This window comes from Bactrocera neohumeralis, chromosome 3 (assembly GCF_024586455.1).
Source record: "Bactrocera neohumeralis isolate Rockhampton chromosome 3, APGP_CSIRO_Bneo_wtdbg2-racon-allhic-juicebox.fasta_v2, whole genome shotgun sequence".
Taxonomy (NCBI): Eukaryota; Metazoa; Arthropoda; class Insecta; order Diptera; family Tephritidae; genus Bactrocera; species Bactrocera neohumeralis.
In genome coordinates, this window is record NC_065920.1 from 25917323 (window position 1) to 25937807 (window position 20485).

At 34.4% G+C, this 20485-nt stretch overlaps 1 protein-coding gene across 1 annotated transcript in view; it reads right to left on the bottom strand.

Annotated features, from left to right (window-relative positions):
* LOC126752774 (uncharacterized) overlaps positions 1-20190 on the bottom strand; it is a 24742-nt gene extending 4552 nt beyond the window's left edge. The window contains exons 1-2 of the mRNA XM_050463753.1: positions 20037-20190; positions 19888-19933 (exon numbers count right to left, since the gene is read on the bottom strand). The gene's annotated coding sequence lies outside the window, so the exon portion shown is untranslated. The remainder of the gene's footprint in view (positions 1-19887; positions 19934-20036) is intronic.
* Positions 20191-20485: the final 295 nt, after the last annotated feature.

Here is a 20485-nt window from a genome sequence, read left to right on the forward strand (position 1 = left end):
CCCTGAACATTAGAACAACATACGAAACAAACAATTTAGAACTAGTCTACGCTCAACACCAACCGCCATCGCAACTATATAGGGTTCAGTACGTAAGTACATATGCTCAAGTACACACATTATAATACCCGCACTTTATTATAGTATATGCACTTGTTCTCGCGTGTGCACTTTCATTTCAATTGCACACTAATTGCCTCATTGACGTTATGACGGACGTGTCGCTATCACTCTAATGCATTGCAAGTGCAACGTCGGTGCAAAAGTACAGCAAATAAAACGAAAAAACTCATACGAATTCAAGTGCGATACCGAACGTCATTCCCGATTGCTTGTCAGCTGATAATTTTGTTATTATTTCCTTTTCGTACCATTGTGCAGCTGCTAATACTAGTATTGCAATGAAATCCAAAACTAGGTCAGTGCTAAATGATAAAAAATAAAGTGAAAAAGGCGAAGATTTCTAAACAACAAACTCATAAGAGTGACCAAACATGTATGTATGTATATCAGCAAATAAATTTGAAGTTGACAATTTGAATTTAAATGGAAATTCGACAATTGTAATTTAAATTCCCCGGGTAAATAATATTCCAAAAAAATTTGCTAAGTTGGTAAGACTGCGATCTGTCAATCAGTAGTGCGTTGCTATTTTTATAATGAATAAAAATATCGAACAAAGAATTTGTCTCAAATTTTGTATTCGTAACCAAATATTGTGTACAAAGCCTTCAAAGACGATCGAGAGATCGTTAAAGACATGCCTCGTTCTGAACGACCTTCGACCCCTTCAACATATGAAACAAGTAAGGAAGGGCTAAGTTCGGGTGTCACCGAACATTTTATACTATCGCATGATAAAGTGATAATCGAGATTTCATTATACGTCATTTACATATTTTTCAAATACCGTATTTTTGTAAAGTTTTATTCCGCTATCATCATTGGTTCCTAATGTACTATATATACTCGTATTATACAGAAAGGCATCAGATGGAATTCAAAATAGCGTTATATTGGAAGAAGGCGTGGTTGTAAACCGATTTCACCCATATTTCGTACATGTCATCAGGGTGTTAAAAAAATATTATATACCGAATTTAATTGAAATCGGTCTAGTAGTTCCTGATATATGGTTTTTGGTCTATAAGGGGCGAGGCCACGCCCATTTTCACATTTATTAAAGATGGCAATGCAGCTTCCCTTTTTTGATATTTTGTGGTTTGATGCGCATTTTGTTCTCGGGTAAGGACTTTTAGTGATTTTCAACATAACCTTTCTCTGGGATTGGACATGCGTATTGATCCGATGTTTCCATTTTCATCTCTCCGAACCGTATATGGAAATGCCTGAAGAAAACGGGTCATGAGTTTGGTGATGCTATAGTAGTTCCATCGAGATATGTACAAAAAACAGAAACCAAAAAAAGCCCACGCCCATTTTTCAAAAAAAATTGCCAAATTTTTTGATATCCCTAATGCGATCCTTTTGTTCCAAATTTTCCGCTCAGTGGAACGTTTTGAGGTTTATCGATGGCTTAGTTATGACACTTTATAGGTTTTAAACGATGATTGCGCCATTTTGTGGGCGTGGCAAAATCGATGGCATAAACTCGATTTGATGCCCATCTTAAAATAAATTTGGCTTCATGTAAAAACTGAAATTTCCGCTCATTCAATGATTTTACAGCTTATATTTTGGGTATGATGAATGCATTCTTTCTCAACACGTCCAGATAAAGCTGATTTTTTTCAAAAAGAGTACCGCAAACAGGTATCTTGGCTCTTGCTTGAACGTGCGAATTCCGGTCTCGCATTCATGGAGAGCATTATAACTGCCGATGAGATATGGGTTCATGAGTTTGACATGCAAACAAGTCAACAATCATCGGAATGGAGGAAAAAATCCACCCGAAACCAAAAAAAAAGCACGCCAAAGCTGCTCAAAAATCAAGTTGATGCCCTTTTTTTTTGATATTCGCGGTTTGATGCATCATGAATTTGTTCCGAAAGGACAGACTCCCAATATAGAGTTCTATTTGGCCGTATTGAGGTGTTTGCGAGAGATCATCTCTCGAAACCGGCCGGAATTGTGAAAGAACAATTTATGGATTTGAAACGATGATAGTGCACCATCGAATCGAGGTACGACAGCAACAGAATCTGAGCCCAAAAATGCACTGGATACCATCGATCAACCTCCATATACACCAGATTTGGCTTCGAGTAATTATTTTTTGTTCCTCAAACTGAAATTTCCGCTCAGTGGAACCCGTTTTTAGTTGATCGAAGAGATAAATCACAACTCGCTGAGGCAACTGAAGGCCATTCCATAAAGAGCTTACGAAAAGTATTTCGAGGACTGGAAAAATCGATGGCATAAGTGTATTACATTTGATGGGGTCTACTTTAAAGGCGATAAAATAAATATTAATGTAAAATTAAATATTTTGTATTTTATGTACAATTTTCGGATACTTTTTTTGTCACAATGTATTTGGTATACTAGAAAGTAATGGATTCAGGTTTTTTTTTTAATTCAAAGCTTGGCCTTTTTTAGCGCTCTAGTTGGCTTAGCCCTTTAAGACTCATACTGAACCCCAGGAGGTTTTTAAAAGTCTCAGCTGAGAGAGCAATTTCTTCAACTTCAATAATTAAAATTTCAATTTATTTTTAACTATATTATATATGTATGTACATGTGTGCTGATGCCCCAGTTCTTCTGTTTAAAAATCTGACAGCTGCATATTGTAGAGACAATTAAAATTCTATAAATTGTTGTATGTGCAGTATTGAAGAATCATTTGATATTCAACTGAAACAAATTAGATAAACTAATACCGATGACGAATTATTCTCGATAGATACACATTTGTATATATGTATGTACATATGTACATTGCAAAACATACGACAAGTTCGGCATGAGTTGGCGTTGAATTGCAAAGCGACATGTGCCCAATAATTACTTTGATTTTTTTATATTGAATGATCTTTCACTTTTGGCGGAACATGTGCTTTGAATACCAATACCCTTTATTCACGAACGCTACTAACCGTTTTCAAGCCCCTCGAGCTAGTCATATTTTCTGTACTAGTTATGTTAAAGTCAGTTCTAACATCTTACAGACGATCAATCTCCATGTACATGTCGCATACCAAGAAAAATTTATTTTTCAAAAGTTCGTTTCTTTTGCTTCGACTTATTAATAGCATAATTGTAAGGTCATTTTTCGGAATGCTCTTGAGAATATCGGTCGTCGCCTTTTGGATAGCTAACATTGAAACCAGTATTGGGGCAAATGACTCAAGACAAATTGATTCAAAATTATTTACTATAGAAAGTAATCCATCTGTACTCTCTTTAAAAATGTTCCGCACAATTTTTTGCTGGGTATGTAGGTATCTATATGTATGTATGTATGAAAATATCGATTGCATGATGGTCTCTGGTAGTTCTCATGCAAGGTAAATTGAATTTAATTAAAACCACTTCATTACTAAATATCATATTCTGCTTGCTTTGCTTTGCCAGCCTACTGACAACTCTTTTCTCCGCTAATTGACAACAACAACTTGTTCTTTTTTCATTTATGACGTTCGAACTAATTTATCTGACTGTTAAATACCTTAAAAGCATTTCACTGGACGAATTTAATTAAAACGGCTTCATTACTAAATATCATATTCTTGAATTGTGTCTAATTCTAATTTCCAACAACTTTTTTTTCATTTATGACTTGTATCATTTAAATACATATATACGAATTGAAATTCACTCCACCTTTTTTATCAGGGATGTTATATTTGCAAACAAATTGAATTCCAATTCTTTTTGTTGGTTTCTAAAATATTGGTATTAATAACATTCTGTCGAGCTAATCACCGCACTTCTTTTATGCAAGTGCTCTGCAAGATTTAAACCGTCGCTGAAAGGTTGATGGGCTTATATTATTAACCGAAAGTCTGACAGACACCTGATCGCTTTAACCAAAAACTGAAAGATTTTTGGATTGGGTCCCACAAATGTTCCACTAGCTTTATAAGTTAGTTTATAAGCTTAGATGATGTCAGCTTGAAGATTTAAAGCTAAGTGCTATGAGAACATCGCTCATTTCATTTACTAATAATTTTTACATCATTTACATTTTGCATTGAAACAAGTCTAGAATTTCTGCATATTTCATATGCAATTTATATGTACATATGTATACATATGTATGTATATAATTATTAGTAAGTGCATTCAATATGTGCACAATTACGGGTTTTTATGTTGATTCTCTATTCATGTTTTCAATATAAAAACATTCATATTTGATATTTATTATTTTGATGGGTATACTGTACTTGGAGTTGCTTGATGATGTAAGCAATTCTATTTGACTTTACATACATACATATATACAGCGTGACTAGTTTACAATGAGAGCCAAGCAAAAGTTGATTTTTCAAAATAGAAGGTTGCCATCTTTATAAATAATTGTAGGCCAACAAAAATGGTAAGAGAAAGGAATAATTATCAGATGAGTATTAAGTTAAAGAAAAAGCTAAACAGGACTGCATTTGAAATTATTTTGCAAAAAGTTTGCCAGCATTTTATTCGAGTGAATTGCTTTAATAAATTATATACTTGTAGTAGCCAAAAAGTAAGGAAATTTTATTTTAATTAAAACAGTGCGGACAGACGGCATGACTCAGCTCATTCGCTAATCGTTTGTCAGATGTACATATCGTATATTTTTATAGATAGTATACGACGTTTCCTTCCATGTGTCAGATTAGATTAGATAATTAAATTTGGGTTGCACCGCGATCTAAAGTTTATGTGCCATCTCCTAAGTCACAACGACTCACTTGGCCGCAGCATATTGATAAATTCTAATATACTGCTAGGTGCTATAGAGAATATATGATCCGGAGCATTGTAGAACCCCAGAGGTGATCAAGTGACTGATGCCACGAGCATACTAAACTAAAATTTCTCCAGCCTCCTGCATGGCAGTGAAGGCATAACATCAGGAGATGGTGAACCCGATTCTCCAATCGATGACGATAAAGCAGACGTTCTATTGACTTACCATGAAGAAGCCCGAATAGTAATTACCCGAAAGAAGAACAACAAAACAGGGAGGACCGATGGATTACCGGTCAAGCTATACAAACCTGGCGGCGAAAGATTGATACTCGTAAGGAGCATGCATCAACTTCTTTGTAGAATATGGTCGGACGAAAGCATGTCCGACGATTGGAATTTAAGTGTGATTTTCCCAATCCAATTTTCACAATATGCTCCAACTATAGTCGGATAAGCCTCCTCAACATCGCATTTAAGGTTCACCCACCGTCAAACAACTGATTAAACCTTACCTTGACTTTAGGCTTGGAAAATCAACAACTGTCCAGATATTCACCATGCGTCAAATCTTGAAAAAGATCCGTGAAAAGAGAATCGGCACCCACCACCTCTTCGTCGATTTCAAAGCTGACATCACGAAAAGGAGCATTTATCTCCGCAAAACTAATACGGCTGTGTACACTGACGTTGAGCAATACTAAAAGCTTCGTCAGGGTCGGAGAGGACCTCTCCGAGAAATTCGATACCAAAAGAGGTTTCAGGCAAGGCGACTCCTTTTCGTGTGACTTCTTGTATCTACTCTTAGAGAAAATAATTCGAGCCGCAGAACTAAACAGAGCAGGTACCATCTTCTATAAGAAGGTACAGCTGCTGGCGTATGCTGATGATATTGATATCATTGGCCTCAACAACTGCGCCGTTAGTTTTGCTTTCTCCAGACCGGATAAGGAAGCAAATGGGTCTGGTGGTGAACGAGGGCAAGACGAAATATCTCCAGTCATCAAACAAACAGTCGTCGCACCTGCGACTAGGCTCCCATGTCACTGTTGACAGTCATAACTTCGAAGTCGTAGATAATTTCGTCTATCCTGGAACCAGCATTAACAGCAACAACAATGTCAGACTCGAAATCCAACGCAGAATTACTCTTGCCAACAGGTGTTACTTCGGACTTAGTAGGTAATTGTGAAGTCCGCTCTCGACGAAGAAAAGCAAAACTCTATAAGTACTCATTATTCCCGTCCTACTATATGGTGCAGAGGCATGGACGATGACAACATCTGATGAGTCGACGTTACGAGTTTTCGAAAGAAAGGTTCTGCGGAAGATTTATGGTCTTTTACGCATTGGCAACGGCGATTATAGCATTCAATGGAACGATGAGCTGCATGAGATATACGACGACACTGACATAGTTCCGTAAATTAAGAGACAGCGGCTACGCTGGCTTGGTCATGTCGTCTGAATGGTTGAAAACACTCAACCTCTGAAAGTATTCTACACAGTACCCGCCGAGGAAGCAGAGGAAGAGCTCCACTCCGTCGGAAAGACCAGGTGGAGAAGGAACTGGCTTAGCTTGAAATCTCCAATTGGCGCCACATTGTAAAAAAGAAGAAACGGCTGACGCGCTGTTGTTAACTCGGCTATAACCGCATAAGCGGTGTCTAATCCAATTAAGAAGAGGAGGATACCTTGAAAACAGGGACCCCAGGACCTTTATCCTGCGCATACAGACTGCTGTGCAGTCAATTAGCAGGTGTTCTGGAGTTTCAGGCTCCATGTCGCAGAACGGGAAAACGCACAAGAAGCTAGGGCCATGTTATATATGTACATAAGTGTTTTTTAAGCTTGCAATGACTAGTGTAGAAGGCGACAAGTAGCTTGAGTTTGTCCCTTGTTCAAGAAAAATATCAAAAAAATGGAAACAAGAACATTTTTTGTTACAATCAAACTCATTTCCTACATGGTCATTACAAGTCTTCAATGTAACAATCTCTGTGGAGACCCTTAGAATATTATACTTGCGATTACGAGTGTAACCTAGAACAGCAGTGAACCGCATCGTGATTAACAGCACCAACAACAACTTATATGCAATCCATACGAGTATCTGATATGCAGAAAGGTATAAATTACACCCACTTCACAGAGCGCAAAGCATTGCTGCAATTGTTGGTACACGAAAGATGCCGTTACATAAATTGGAACACACTTGCTTACGTACAAGATAAAAATAATATAACATGCCAGGTATGTATGGCTATGTATGACTCCAAATAGAGCAATCAGTTATGATTGTAGGCACAATGGCCAATAAAAATAGCTGAAACAATGGAGAATGTCCCACACTTTTTATTACCGCACTTAGATGAAGTAGCCGTGTGTGAAAGGAAGGGAACTTACAAGTGTAACTATACATACATATGTACATATATACCGACAGACATGCATCTGTAACTGATATTAGTACACAAATTTACAAAACTGGTTATTTCGTACTAAGATGTTTGGCATACACAATGAGATAGTGATTAAGAAAACAGAACCACGAAGGGTATTTGACATGTCTAGAGGTTTTCGAATAAATTACATTTTTCTGGATTTTTAGCAGTTTGAGAAATATTCTTCATATGCATACGTACATACATATATACATATACAAATATGATATTATGTGTATTACAAAGAAATCCATTATTTTTGTTGTTCGCTTTTGTAATCTGTAGTAAGTATGCGTGGGTTACGCTATAAGGTGTTAGAAAGATAAGATTTTGTACTAAAAAAGCTTTTCAGACAGTATTCCGTTCCCGTAAGGTTTTACTATGTGTTTGTTGGTATTAGAGGGAATATCATCCACCATAAGCTGCTCTTTTACAGCCAAACTCTTAATTCAGACCTCTACTGTACACAGTTGGACCGCCACATCACTAGTAACTTGCCAGAACTACCAAGAGCTTGGTTGGCAGGTTACTATGTATTCACCTTATAGTGTGGATCGGGTACTAAGTGATTACTATTTGTTCCTAACTTTGACGAAGAATTTGGCTTGATGAAAATTCGCTTCAAGAAAAGCTTGTGCAAATCGACAGTGCCATTTTATTTCCATTATGAATTCTACCATTGGCATTATGAAATGGTAACAAGTTATCGAACAAAAAAGTGTATATATTACATGAATCGAATCACTCTAACTATGCTGTATAAAACCTTCAAACTTATATATACATACATACATATTTTTTTAAGGCATGACTTCTATCATTGGGTCTAATTGGTCAGTGATACTGACTGGTTTGTCACCAAAGACTATTGACTTGACGTAACATGAAATAAAAATTTGATTTCCATGACCTTAGACATGACGTTGAGCAACCCCAATCCGTCAGGATCATTTGCATAACTCCCCGATGTTATCGCATCAAAAAGTGACAACAATGCGCATTGGTCATCGGTCGAGTACCGCAATTGATGGAACAAAGAGCAAATATATAAGATTGACATAGTTCAGCGAATTAAGAAACGACTACGCTGAAACATGTCGTCCGAATGGATGAAAAAAGCTTCAGTTTTGAAGGTTACGATTCAGTACCCGCCGGTGGAAACAGAGAAAGATGAAGATGAAAGATCAGGATGAGAAGGATGGCTTTTATCTCGATTCCAAGAAGGAAAAGAAGAAATGACTGGTTCGCGATCAGAAGTCGGTCCGCGTCTACTATCGAATCAAAAAAAAAAAAAAAAAATGACAATGACAAATCATTTTTTTTTACGATTCCGGTATTGGTACACCGCAAGAATGTTCGGCCCACCTTTTAAAGGCCAAAAAAAAATTAAAAAACATTTTTACTACCATTTTGTTATGAAAAGAAATTTTTGTCAAAAAAATATTTTATATAAAAAGATAATACCGTGAGTGCAGGGTCCTGGCGCCTGGTTGCACGATAATGCGCCGAGATCATCACAAAAAACGAGAAAAATCGATGCATTAGTCACTGAGTTTATCGGGTTGACAAAAAAAAAAATTAACCATTAATCACGTCGACTTGAAAAAAAAATTTGACCATTTTTTCCCTTTGATTTTTTACCTATTTGAAAACTTCAAAATTTGCCATGAAAGAATAATACTGGTTTCAGGACATATATCCAGCTATCCAAAAGGCGACGACCGATATTTTCATGAGCATTCCGAAAAATAACCTTAAACACTCATTTGAAATGCTAATTTACCGGGCTAAACGCTGTATCGAAGCACAAGGAAACTGCTTTGAATAAAAAAATATAACTTTTGAAAAATATTAATTTTTTGTTGTTTTTTTAACAGTCCTGTTTCTTTTGCGACAGACCTTGTATATAACTTTCAAACACCTGTATGTAATTTGATTCCTGGTTTGACCGCAATCCCTCTAGGAAATTCTTCATCTTTAGAGCAAAATAATTTAGAACTCCTCCAAATAAAGTAGTTTCTTAACTTTTCACTTATCTACCGTTGACATTTTTAAATTATTCATACTTTAAATCCAAAAACCAATACCCAGAAAAAAGTATCACAGTATCGGATTTCACACAGCAATGAAGAATTTGGCACCCCACCGAGGCATTGAGCTTAGTTAGATATGCATTTCATTAAACATTTAATAAATTACCGACCAACGACATTTTAATCAAGACCTCCTTCGCTTCTAAGTATATACATATACATACATATGTATGTATGTTTCAACAGTATCAAAGGTTTTTTTGTTGTAATCGGACATGTTAGCCGAAAAGTTGTTTACATTTAAGGCAAACTAATGATACGAAGCGCTTAAATATTGTTTAGATATGGATGTTTGTTTACGCTCATTCACATGCATGCATCTTTAAGTTAGATAAATACGTACATATTTAGTATGTATGAAAATGTGTAGGTGTATATGAAAATTCATGCAGGCAGGTGATAATTTGGTGCTGGAAGTGGCTACAACTGCAGTTTCACAAGCGTAAACAGAAACACGTTTAAACAGTCTACAGCAAATATTGTTAGTGACTTCATAAGACAACTACTTCTACTTCAATCGCTTTGAAGCTTTCTAAAAGTAAGCAAGTAGTACATGAGTAAAACATCAGGTAGCTCTTGGATGAGTCTTAGCTGTATGAGACTTCGTTTGTGGAAAAGTTTATTTCCACCTGAAATGTTAAGGAATATTAGAGAAATATACAAATGGTCCTTTAAGACACTTGCATTCGAAGAATAGGTGGAATTCTAATGGTATTATAAGCGGAAGACACCAAATTAAAATTATGCTGTTCCGAAAATTCTCAAGTAAATTCATAACGATCAACCAATTCTCCAAACCAAGGGTGATCCAAGTAGAGGTACTTTTTTCAACCCTTTTGGAAAGTCTTACGCCTGAACAACGTTTACAAGTCGTATAACTTTATTATGAAAATTCACGTGCTGTAAAGAATGTGTTTCGCGCGATTTGTGAGCAAGCTCTGAAGCCGCTCGGCCTTCCCAGGCGACATCGCTTCGCTGTATGTGCTTTTGAAAAGTTCCAAGAAGATCCGACGTTTTCGAGCCAAATTTTGTCAGCGATGAGGCTCATTTCCGGTTCAATGGGTATGTAAACAAGCAGAATTACCGAATTTGAGCTGCTATTTTATCCAGAAAAAACAACGATTTGGTTTGCTTTGTGGGCCGGTGGAATCGTCAGTCCATATATCTTCAAAAATGGTGCTCTTGAGAACGGAACTCTCAATGGCAACCGTTATCATACGTTCCCACCACAGTCGGGTCTACGTAACCGGAACGGACCTCGATTTTTTATCCGGTCAAGGACTGTCAACTCAGCAGAATTCTACCGATACAACAACAACAACAACAATCATTATCGCGCCATGATAACCGACTGTTTCATGCCTGAAATTAAACTCGTGATCTCGGCGACATTTCGTTTCAAAAAGATGGCGCCACTTCCAGCACATCGCATCAATCAAGGGATTTATTGAGATAACACTTCGGCGAGAAGATAATTTCAAGCTTTGTCCGGTCGATTAGCCATCAAAATCGTGTGATTACCAGTTACCAGTCGAAATGCTCGGAGAAGTCATCGAAAATTGTATTCAACGGATGAACCATATGAGACGTATCCGCGGCTAAGATTTGAAAGAGATTATCTCCAAAAAATAATTGCCAAATGATGTTCTTTCGAATGATAACACATTTTTTTTTCTTTAAAAAAGTAGGGAACCACGAAGTGGATCATCCTTTATATACCACATTGAGATCCGTGTGTACTTGAAAATAATAGCAAATATGATGCTGATATACTTACATATTTTCTTAAAAACTTTACAAGAGAACAATGTTCCATTATTCTGAATGCCCTATCGCGCTTCAAATATGGCCACGATAAAAAAGAGATAGTATAACCTTTTTTCAAAAGTAGAGATATAACTTAGAATACTATTTTTTCGTTCGAACTTTTGCATAGCATTAGTCTCTCTTGCCTTTCATGTACTACCACTCAAGAAACATTGTAGATTTACATATGTTCAGGGGCGGATCCAGAGTAGAATTTTAGGGGGAGCAACTATATAAATTTTGTACTTGCAACTCAAAGACCTTTTCTTTGCGGAGTATTACTTATGAAGGAAATAATGTATAAATTTTTGAACCGACCCTTTTTATGTTATAAAGTTTTCTGCACATTACATTTTTCCATCGAGAACTCATTTCTGTTAAAACAATTAGATGCCATGTAGTATATATGTACATATGTATGTCTTTCAGTCCATGTTATCATATTTTTTTTTTTTTTTTGTTAAAAAAAAGTTTATAATAGTAGGTTTGTCTCAAGTCTCAATCCAAACTACACTAGTCCTTCGCTAATTTGTAAACCATTAAATTTAGTGCTGGGTGTTAATGTTTTGTGTGGGTTTTCGTGATTGTCACAACAGGTGGAAATTACAAAGTGTATTTCGTATTATAAAGTAAATTTCGTAAAACTCTCAACTAAGTAAAGTATCAGGTTTTCATGTTGACAAATTTCTATTGTGTTTGTTCTGGTTTACGAAATATCCAGCGATATGTATTTTCATTTTGAACTACCCGCTGTCTTCAAGAAATGTTGCGCCGACATTAACAGCTGTCACGTTTTAACATATTTCGACGCATTCATTATGAGAGTGAAGTGAGCAGCAGTGCTGTCGAAAATGCTCACTGGAAACATTTAATATATCATATATGTACATACTTTACTTTAATATTAAAGTTAACATAGAAGTACTACTACAGCAAAACAAGCAAAATTGCCACATTTGAGACGAAGAACAACCTGAAGAGATTTAAGAGCTGCCATTCCATCCAGAAAAAACAACGGTTTGGTGTGGTTTGTGCGCCGGTGAAATCATCGATCTATATACATACATATCTTCAGAAATGGTAAGGTTTGACAAGTTACAGCAGGTTGAATAACGGTACCGCCAGCTACCTACACTGAGTGTACAAAACTTGAATCGATTTTCCCAAATATGTAATTTTTAAAGTCGGTGACCAGCCTACAGAAAAAACTACTGCATCGATCGTTTTGAAATTTTGTACAAATATTCTACATATACATATATAGCTCTCGAATGACGTCGAGTTTTTCTAAAAATTTTAATTTCTAAGAATTTTACAATAAAATAAATAAAAAAAAAAAAAATTTGAGAAAACACATTCTTTTTCTTGGAAATCGAAAGGTAAAGCGCTATGACTATGGTTCTGCCATTCTTGAGCTGCAAGAACCTTCCTGTAAGACTCTCCCACGAAAAAATGAGATTTTTCAGAATTTTTTTTTTGCTATTAAATCGTGTTATTTTACAAAAGTAGTAATATGGCATTATTATAGAATGTGTTGACTTGAAGTCCCGAAAATTTCAAAAAAAAAATTTTAATTTCCAAAGTTATAGTTGTTTGTGTTGACCCTGTTCCAAAAAAAGGTACTTGCGGTGACAACCATAAGTCCTTGGAGATTCATCTAAAATCAATCAGAAAAAAAAATAGTTTTATAAATAGATAAACTCGGGCCTGATCGAAGGATTTTCTTTTTTTTGAAAAATTAACAAAATGGCGGCCTCAGGAAATTTTTTTCTAAATTTTTGCGAAAAAATCAACAGTTAATTGGTCTTAAAAAATCGAAATTTTCGAAAAAATTAAAATCCTTCGATCAGGCTCGAGATTATTATGTATTCTAAAAGCTGTATAAATTTCATTAAAATCTACTGAGTGGTTTTCGAGTTACAGTTGTTACCGATTCAAAAAACAAAGTTTTGAGAAAAACGCGTTTAAAGTTTCACACTAGCGCTTTGAAGTGCCCGAGCTCGCTTTGTTATTTGTCGAATAACTCAAAAACTAATTATCGGATCAACGTGAAATTTTCAGAGAATATTTTTAAGATATTACACTTAACGAAAATGCAAAAAAAAATACTTTTTTGAAAATTCTAACTACCCCTAACCCCTTAAAGCATCTGTAGTAATTATCATTAAGTACTTAAAAATATTTACATAGCGTATACAGTAGCTTCTGATAACGATGGCAAATATTATTGACGAGATTGTAAAATTTGTATTTATAAGCATTTGTTTATACATGTACATATGTATATATAGTATAATATAAATTCAGTTGCAAAGTGTAAATGGTATTAGTTATAAAACAATTACATACACATGTATGTACATTCATACACACATTTTTATATACATAAGTATAGTTTATATAGTATAGCGTAATTGTAAATAGCTTGCTGACGAAATATTTGTTTGAGACACAGTCCAAAATACGAAATGCTCGGAAAAACCAAACGAATGTATGTATGTATGTGTATTATTGTAAATGTACACAGAAAACAATGTTACAAATTAAATAGCTTGTCAACGTACAAAATGCACATTTATTTAGTGGTTTGTAAGTTTGTTTAGTTGTCGTCAGTATTTTTCGTTCGTGTGGTTTCTTTAATTGTTGTTGCCGCGAAGAAAAATAAGTTTTTCTGTTATGACCTAAAATAAAAGCGCTTTACAGGCAATATGTATATTCATATATACATATACATATACATACATACATATATAAATATATGTTACATTTGTATATCTCTCCATGTATATTCCAGTATATAATTAAGCATATTATGCCCTTCACGCTTCGTAAGCGAACTTAAACTTGATTGTGCATGGCTTACATACCTAAATACATATATAATGAAATATACATACATTCGTACACACTTTATATGTATGTAAGTAGGTGCGTAGGTAACTATGAGCTCACACTGCATACATACATACTTACATACATTTACATACATTCGTATTACATATCATCTTAAGAATTTGTTTAAATGTAAATATTTAATCAATTTTTGAATCTTTATAATTTTCCTAACAAACGTGTTTGTGGCATTAAAAATTAACTTGTACGTTTTCCAACGCGGAACGCTCAGCCCTTAATTACCTATAATTTTATACCGGAAACGTGTTTAGATACATTAAAGTTATACGGAAGTTTGCTATTAAATTTTTTTAAGGGTCTTTTACTTAATTTCTGGTTAGTAACCGTTTGTCAGTTTAATTCTAGTTAACTTAGACAAAATTTCTTCTTTTGGTAACGTTAACCAGAACTGAACCAAAACCCCTTCTTTCGTTAACGTTAACCAGAACCTAACTGAGAGAACTTAACCAGATATACTTATTTTTCTCAATGTCTGCTAAATTTTATTTAAAGACATTTTTTTTCGCAAAATGCTTTTTCAAAAAAATATGCCACAGTTAGCACACCTATCCAATAAAGAAAAATATACATAATATTTAATTTCTATGATTTTATATTTTTCTCTAAAACGTAATGGAGATTACGAGACTTTCGTCCGGTTACAATTTTTATCTGACTTTGACAGAGAACGCTCGAAACACTGTAGAATATGCAATACATAGCTGTGATGCAAATTTCATCAACAAAATCGACGAGTCCTTTTTTTACGAGATATCTTCACGAAATTTGGCTTAGATTATAGTTTAAGGCAAGCGGTATAATCTCCAACACCTTAGACAATAATCATAGCTGTCATACAAACTGACATTATATAGCATGATATAGCGATATAGCGAACGCAACCTTTGAAACATATGGTTCATGAGTCGTTGCTTTTAAATTTCGGTGGTTTATCTTAAATTTCTGATTAGAATATTTCTATATACATAACTGTGATAGACCAAGCGGTTAGCTTTTGTCTCAACTTAATATTTATTTACGAAGTCACAAGACTCCGATCAGCTCTCTTGATTATTATTTCCACAAGGGTTACCTCAGCTCAAATACCATATTTGTGTAAAGTTTTATTCTGCTATCATCATTGGTTCCTAATGTATATATTATACAGAGAAGGCATCAGATGGAATTCAAAATAGCGTTATATTGGAAGAAGGCGTGGTTGTGAACCGATTTCACCCATATTTCGTACATGTCATCAGGATGTTAAGAAAATATTATATACCGAATTTCATTGAAATCGGTCGAGTAGTTCCTGAGATATGGTTTTTGGTTCATAAGTGGGCGACGCCACGCCCATTTTCAATTTTTAAAAAAAGCCTGGGTGCAGCTTTCTTCTGCCATTTCTTTTGTAAAATTTAGAGTTTCTGACGAGTTTTGTTAGTCGGTTAAGGCACTTTTAGTGATTTTCAACATAACCTTTGTATGGGAGGTGGGCGTGGTTATTATCCAATTTCTTCCATTTTTAAACTATATATGGAAATGCCTGAAGGAAACGACTCTGTAGAGTTTGGTTGACATAGCTATAGTAAATTCCGAGATATGTATAAAAAACTTAGTAGGGGGCGGGGCCACGCCCACTTTTCCAAAAAAAATACGTCCAAATATGCCCCTTCCTAATGCGATCCTTTGTGCCAAATTTCACTTTAATATCTTTATTTATGGCTTAGTTATGACACTTTATAGGTTTTCGGTTTTCGCCATTTTGTGGGCGTGGCAGTGGGCCGATTTTGCCCATCTTCGAACTTAACCTTCTTATGGAGCCAAGAAATACGTGCACCAAGTTTCATCATGATATCTCAATTTTTACTCAAGTTACAGCTTGCACGGACGGACGGACAGACAGACATCCGGATTTCGGACAGACACAAACAACCGTTATGTGAACAAAACTATAATACTCTCTTTGGCAACTCCGGATTATAAAAATCAACTCGCAACTCGCCTCAAGTCCCTTGAATTTTGGAATATATAACCCTATATCAGAAAAATTAGTTTACCAATATGCTTACAAACAACAATTTATGGATGTGATGATATTATATGAAACTATAATACTTCCAACATTTGTATACCATGGTAGATAATTTTTGAAACCAAAGTGTATTTAAAAACAAATTGTTGCGAGATTTTTTGATTAAAAATATTTTTTATATTACTATTAAGAAAAAAAATATTTTAAACAAAACAAAACACAGTGTGTTTTTTAATGAACCATATCATCGATTCATTAATACATACATATATCAAAATATTAACTAAATTGTCATAACACTATCGAATATTCCAATTACACAAAAGATAGCAAATATGTATGTACATACATACATAAGTTTATTATGTACACTATGTGCTATAATCTCTAGTACTAGACATAATACCAAAATTATTATTTATGAACTCTGAATAAATATGGAATAACTGTTTGGAAATTAGTATTTTCCATAGAATATGCTGCTTTTTACCTATTTATGTATATATAGTACATATGTATATGCTTTTATATGGTATACATTGGGAGAAAAAAGAACAAGGAAATTGTAATTAAAATCCCCTGGTAAATGATACTGTCCTTAATTACTATACCAAATATGAGCGCGATCTGTCACCAGTTTCTTTACAGCAGCTGCTTAAGTCGGTACACCTCAGTAGTGCGTTGCGATTTGTACAATTTAAAAAAAATATGGAACAAGAAGTTTGTCTTAAATTTTGTATTTCTAACCAAATTTATTGTGCGGAATCGTTGAGAATGTTGGAAAAGTCTTGTGGGATTCAGTTTTCTCAAAAACACATGCCTACGAGTAGTACAAAGATGGTCGAGAGATCGTTGAAGACCGCTCTGAACGACCTTCGACCGCTTCAACTGAAAATAAATGGATTGTTTTTCAAAAAGAGCACGCACATGTCATCGAATTTAAAACCAACAAGTAAGGAAGGGCTAAGTTCGGGTGTCACCGAACATTTTATACTCTCGCATGATGGCAGATTTCATTATATGTCATTTATATATTTTTCAAATACCGTATTTGTGTAAAGTTTTATTCCGCTATCAGAATGCTGGCAAAATATTGATATTGGAAGAAGGCGTGGTCGACATCTCTCCGAATTTCATTGAGTCGTTCCTGAATGATTTTTGGTCCATAAATGGGCGAGGCCACGCCCATTTTCAATTTTTAAAAAAAAGGTGGATAAAATTTTGGGTTTCTGATTTTTTGTTAGTCCGAAACGCACTTTTAGTGATTTTCGCGTTCTTTCTTCCATTTTTGAACGTCCCGAAAAAAAAAAACTGATTGTTTTTCAAAAATTTCACTTTAATATCTTTATTTATGAGCACTTTATACATGTCATCGAATTTAAAACCAAAAACGCAATGAATACTATCAGTCAATCACCGTACTCACCGTATTTGCTTCCGTGTGATTTTTTCATGTTCCCCAAACTAAAGTTGCCGATCCGTGGAAACCGTTTTCATTCGATCGAAGAGATAAAACAAAATTCAAAATTTTGGATTAGTTTTAAAGCGACAAAATAAATTTTGATGCATAATTAAATATTTTGCGTTTTATTTACAATTTCCGGGTACTTTTTTGTCACAATATATATACATAGATTTGATAACAGTTCTGCTCGCTAAACATATTGACGCTCGTCCCACACGAGACTTATCAATGATATCGATTTTTACTGTTAATGCATTCGCTAAATATAGGTAATGCGGCTGTCAGAACCAATTGTTAAGTATGTCAAATAGAAATAGAACGTTATGTTGAGGCGTTTTATCATTTGCACTACATGTATAATTATGAGGGCGAAAAATAACTGGTTTTATGGGAGTAATTAAGAATTGAGAAAGAACTAGCGTAAGCTTCGTAGTTGTCAAAATTATCTAGCCCTTCATTTAAAAAACGCATATTTTATACTTATACACACACTACTTGTGGTATGTATTATATAGGTCATGCACATACATACATACATATGTACATATGTAGGTATGTAAATATACACATATTTACTACTCGCAAGAAAAAAATTATTTATGGTCTGTTGGTTTCTTTATATGAGAGCCTTATATTTTTATTAAATAATTAATAAATACATAGTCAAACTTTTTTCATATATTCTGGATTTATTATTTTTGAGTTTATTTTTTTTGTCGTGAAATAATATTTTCATTGGGAGTAAAAATAAATATTTTGTTGTTTATAGTTATGACTTTATCTATGTAATATTCTAATAAAATATAAAAAATATATTTAAATTGCATTTAAAAAAAATTAGCCTTATTTATTTATATAAATATATATTTTTTATATATTAAAAAGGTTTTCTATCTTAAATACAATGTATTGAAATGCGTTCTCATCAAAAATTTGCATAAAAGACTTTAATAGTTTTGCTTCGTCATACTAAATATACAAACATTTATACATATACATATATATATATTTAAGTATATATAATATATAGGTACGTACGTATTTCCTTGTATTATATATTATATAAAGCTTTTGTTGTACAAAAACCATTGCCTTGGATTCCAGGCAGACACTGGTGTTTTTCGTGACTTAAACACCGACTTTGACACAGCAGATTACGTAAGTAAAAGGTTTATACATACATACATAGATACATACATATGTATGCAAGTTTATGAAAGTACATACATAGGTCAGTATATGTGTTTTAATATTTTTGTTGTTACATTTACACGTGCTTCCTAAGCAAATTGCTAAAAAAGCAACAAAACGCTGAATACTGAGAACGCACCACATGACCCCGTGATAGCCACTTTTTATTATACGTTATAAAAGTAGGTACATATGTATATAAACAACGCCAGTGAAGCGCACATATAGCAGAATTATGTACATATATATACAGACAGAGTTTCACGTGAAAGCTTCAACAATAGAACCTACTTGTGCAATGAGGGGTCATTCTTCTACGAGTACTTCCCAAAACACTAATACTTTTTTTAATTATTTGACTTTTTATGCCAATTATTATAAATATATAACCAATAATAACGTATACATATGTATATGTATGTTTTATATGGTCTATACCTCTAACCACTAACTACAAACTTTATATTATAGTTAGAGAAGACGCTCTAAACCGCAGTTAGTCGAGTCCAAGAAAACTAAAAATTTCAACCAAAGTCTAAAACATCTTTCAATCGCTTATTTAGTTGTATCACAATTAGTTGTACTGTTATGTGCTGCATTCAGGCATCTAGTTTAGGCAGACGCAAGCTAGAATAGCGCACAGATCACATAGTCCTTGAAAGCAATTACGATAAACGACCGCATAAATACATATCTATAATTTACACACTGCGGCGCTTTGACTCATTTATTATCTCTTCCAAGCTGCTGCACATAAATCAAATTTACTGTTGTATGTATGTATGTAAATATGTATAAGTATATGTGGAGCCAGTGTGAACAGCGCGCAAGTTTGCACAATTGGGGCACTATTTCAAATCCCTATTTTCAAATGTCCTTCACAACGTCAATGTTATCAGCACTTCACCAATACATGCACAATTACATGCGCTTTTTAACGGTATATAATATAACTGACGGCACACGGTATACTGTGGCATAGCGCTGTAAATATATGTATATGTTTCCCAACTTTAATTTAAATTTTTAGCTAATTTTTACTCAACTTTAAAAGAAAAATCTATTTTATTTAAAAAAAAATTTTGAGATTAGACCAAACCAGCAACTTACTCGCAGTTAAAGCGTGCGTAGACGTATCCTTTGATGTATACAGCGACTGCAATTTATTTTAGTATTACTTATGTATATAATTATTACCGTTATTCTACACGTTGTTATAATATCAATTAATTGATTTTTTTGCTTTTATTTGCACGAACCTGCCACAATTAAGCACTCAATGCAAAATTTACAATTACAATAAAACACACCACAGACGACCAGAGAAAATTTGAAGGCGAATTTCGTAGCGCGCTAACAAACAACCATCACAAACTGCGTCAGCTGACTGAATGAAATGATGGCGATAACAAAAGCCCCACGAATTTGCAGCCGTTTGCGGTGACTCTCAGCACACGAGCAACGTGAGCAACGTATGTAGTTGCTGCAACCAAAAAGGCCAACAACAAATAGGCAATGCGCTAAGAAAGGCAATTGTGGTGGCAGCAACAAAACATTGGTGTAAGTATATACATATGTATGTAAGTATGTGTATTTGTGTCTCAACAAATCTGATACTTTCTGGTTCTAAGTTGGAGCGCTCATTCAAAAGTCTAGGGCAGTAGTTGCAACGGCAAAAGCATCACTACAAAGCGCACAAATATACTTA